This window comes from Acyrthosiphon pisum, chromosome X (genome assembly GCF_005508785.2).
Source record: "Acyrthosiphon pisum isolate AL4f chromosome X, pea_aphid_22Mar2018_4r6ur, whole genome shotgun sequence".
Lineage (NCBI taxonomy): Eukaryota > Metazoa > Arthropoda > Insecta > Hemiptera > Aphididae > Acyrthosiphon > Acyrthosiphon pisum.
Window position 1 is genome coordinate 54,677,495 of NC_042493.1, and position 3,682 is coordinate 54,681,176.

Here is a 3,682-nt window from a genome sequence, read left to right on the forward strand (position 1 = left end):
TAATTTTAACAGAGTTGAATTAAAATTGTTTTCCATGTATAAAATATGTATATATTATATTTTTAAATATAAACTTTAAACTTGCATGTATAGTTTTTTATATTGTTTATTAACTTACAGCTAAGTTGATTTTTTCATTAACTATTGGCCATCTTAGCTATAACCATAAATAAATGTATGCTTTTATATTATTAAAATAGTATATTATAGGTATATAAATAATATTATTGTTATAAACTTCTATAACAATAAACCGATGTACTGTAAAAAGGTTTGAGTGGATTAGTGGTATAATATGATTCATAAATGTTTATAGGCACTTAAAAATTAGTGTAAGCAACTAGAAAATTTCTTTATACATGCATAATATTAATTAATAACTTACATTATGGCAAAAAATCTCAAAGTATCAATGATTTATATACATTATATTTTAAATTATCAGTCTCAATAAAATAATTAAAATTGTTAGTGAAAAAATATAATTTATTCTTATTTTTTTAAAATATCCAATTTTATCAAGATATTGTGAATTTATAGTGATTATAAAAAAAATGTCGTCATCAGTTTTAAGTTTCTGCAATAAAAAATTATGAGGAATTATGTATTCAAGCCTTATAATATGTAGGTATTAAAATTGAAAACGTTATAACATGAATTTTAGACTACATAAAATTATTTACAAATGTTTGACTTTCACTTCAAACGCCCATAAGAACACATTGTGGTAATATTATATTTTCGCTGATTTAAGAACAATTACTTATGAAGAAGTTTTTATTAATTTTTCAAGTGTTTTGATCACAAATATGCTATCAACGTAGATCGAAAAAAACAACTACAAAAAAATCAAATTTTTCAATTGGTATAGTTCAAAAAGCCAAAATATCATAGTATCAAAATATTATATTGTATTGATACGTGTCTTAGCAGAATAAGCTATCTTCTCAAAATGTATCACTTGGACAATGTTGAGGGAGAACAACTGTTATTATTGTAGAAATATTAATCAAAATTATTTTAAATTATTGCGAAACCAAATAATGTAATAATACTATACACATATTATTATAATATATAATTCAAATACAATTGTTGTGTATACTGTTTACTATAGGTTAAATGTTAATAACGACTATGTGATATTTAACTCTTGGGCAAAAAATAAGTCACTTTCATGATAGACTACAGAGTACAGACTAACAAATTGTATATATTGACGCTCAAACTTCCTATATAGATTTTTGACGAACGTATAAAATTTGGGCAATTCAATATAGTATGACGTATCTATATTATGTAATATATTATTGTATCGTACACAATGTGTCTATGTATGAGATGTACTTTGGTATTGAGAAAACTATTTTCACAACTCAACTGTATGTGTATATCTATTATATACCTATACGTCCTACATTTACAGTACACATCATTGTAATATGTTATACAGCTGAAGAAACGCAATGGTATTTATCACGTGTCCGTTTTTTAAATAATATGTTTACTTGCAGCGATGTCGATTCCGAACGTCAATAATAATATATATACGTTACAATATATTATTGAATTTGATTAGGAAATATTATATTATATAGGTACACCTGCCTGTAGGTATATCCAACGTCAATAATTATTGGTTGTATTCTATTTCAGATTCACAAATATTGCGCACACATAGGTATATAGGTTAGGTACTAGGTATATGTAGGTACTATGCAAAGAGTATAATATACTAACCAGGAAGTTACGATGATATATTATGTATTTATGCATATAGGCGTATATATGTGCTCACCGACGTGCATTTTTCCTCGTACTCGCAAAGTTGCATGTCGTCGAAAGGCATCAATAAATTATTTCTATGACAAAACAATATTAGAAGTATTGTGATATTTATAGTTAGTCGAAACAAATAATAAATAATATAGAAGTACCCCTTATTTTGAACGGTTTGCATTCTTTATCCTTTTTACCACATCCTGTATAATATAATAGGTTTTATGATCTAACGTTATGATATTATATACGCAATAAACGCTATTTAAAATGTAATGATAGGTGATATTAACATAAAAAAAAACCACGAAGATCATATTATAAGTTAAACAAAATAATGATGACAATACTATATTATGCTATATAAGTATATCAGGTAGACGTACTACCCGTGTCTATGCCTATGCTATTATATATATTGTAATATCAACAGTTATATTATAACTGTTGATATTATATTGATTGTTATTTACTCGCGTATAGGCAAAGAAATTAAAATACTATACAAATAAAAGAGTATTATTGAAAACACTATTATGGAACATTAAGAATGAAGAGAAAAAAATATATAAGTACAGACTACAGGTGTTTCAAAATAATATTTAAAAAAAAAAATCAATGATTCGACTACATATTATTACTACTATCGAATTACTACTTAAGAGTGATTTCCTCCACATCGTTAAGTGTGGCTTGAGAGAGTGATGCATTCGTTTCATATATTATAACGAAATTAAGTTATGTTATGATTATAATATTATAATAACCACACTGATTTTTACTATTTAACTTTATAACTTATAAAATAGGTTAAATTATTCGGTACACGGATAAGTAAAGTCAGTTAAGAGGTGAGTTAAAATTATAATATTAATTATTATACACAAACAAATATGATTTTGTGTAGGTTTTTTCTTTTTTAATTCCAATAATTTGTCGATACTAATGATTCGAAATAGCCAGTTATCACATTAAGATTTGAGTGATAGGTAGTAGATGACAACTCACGATGTTTATTATTATTGTACCTATTGTATTCTTTACAAATGTATAACAATATATATTATGGGACACACATATTACACATATATATTATGTTGGCCTACAGTATAATATGTATAAATGTTTTATATTATGACGTGCACCGTATAGTGAGTTGTGCCCTATGATAGACCTACCTGTACATATTTTATAGGAATTGAAAATGTAATTAGAAAATTAATGTTAAGACGCGTTTGAATAATAAATCATTTTCGGTTATATATGCGCAGAGTTATTAGATATTAATAAACGATATCAATTCAGTGAATTGGTAGGTGTATTATATCATACATATTGCATTATTTCCAAAGACATTTTCCCCGAATTCCAGTGCGAATGGGAAGTCTAAAATAAAAGAGGTATCGTTGGTATATGCTTATTAATATAATTATGTTGTGTGCCATTCCGTCGTTCGATTTCTGCGACCGAATAATAATATATAAAAGTCATAGTTTTATTATTCAGCGTAGGATATGATATTATTATACTACACGGTCATGTAAAATATAATATTATAATGATATAGATAAGGGAAAAAGCTAATTCGATTGAAGAAAAATTTATTATAAATTAAACGGAGTTGGACTTATTTAAAAAAGAAAAGTGTATAATATACGTCATGTTATATTATATATATATATATAATTAAACGAATAGAGAACAGTGAAAAAAAAAAGGTAGAACATTATAATATTGGTACAGGCGCCTAAACCTTTTTTTCGTATTTATTATTTTATACAGACAATTATTTTAATAGGTCAGTATAGGGATAGGTACCCATGTTTTATTATTAAATTCAAATTTCATTATAATAACATTTTAGGTAACATTATACGTGTAGGAATATGTATACATTATAATA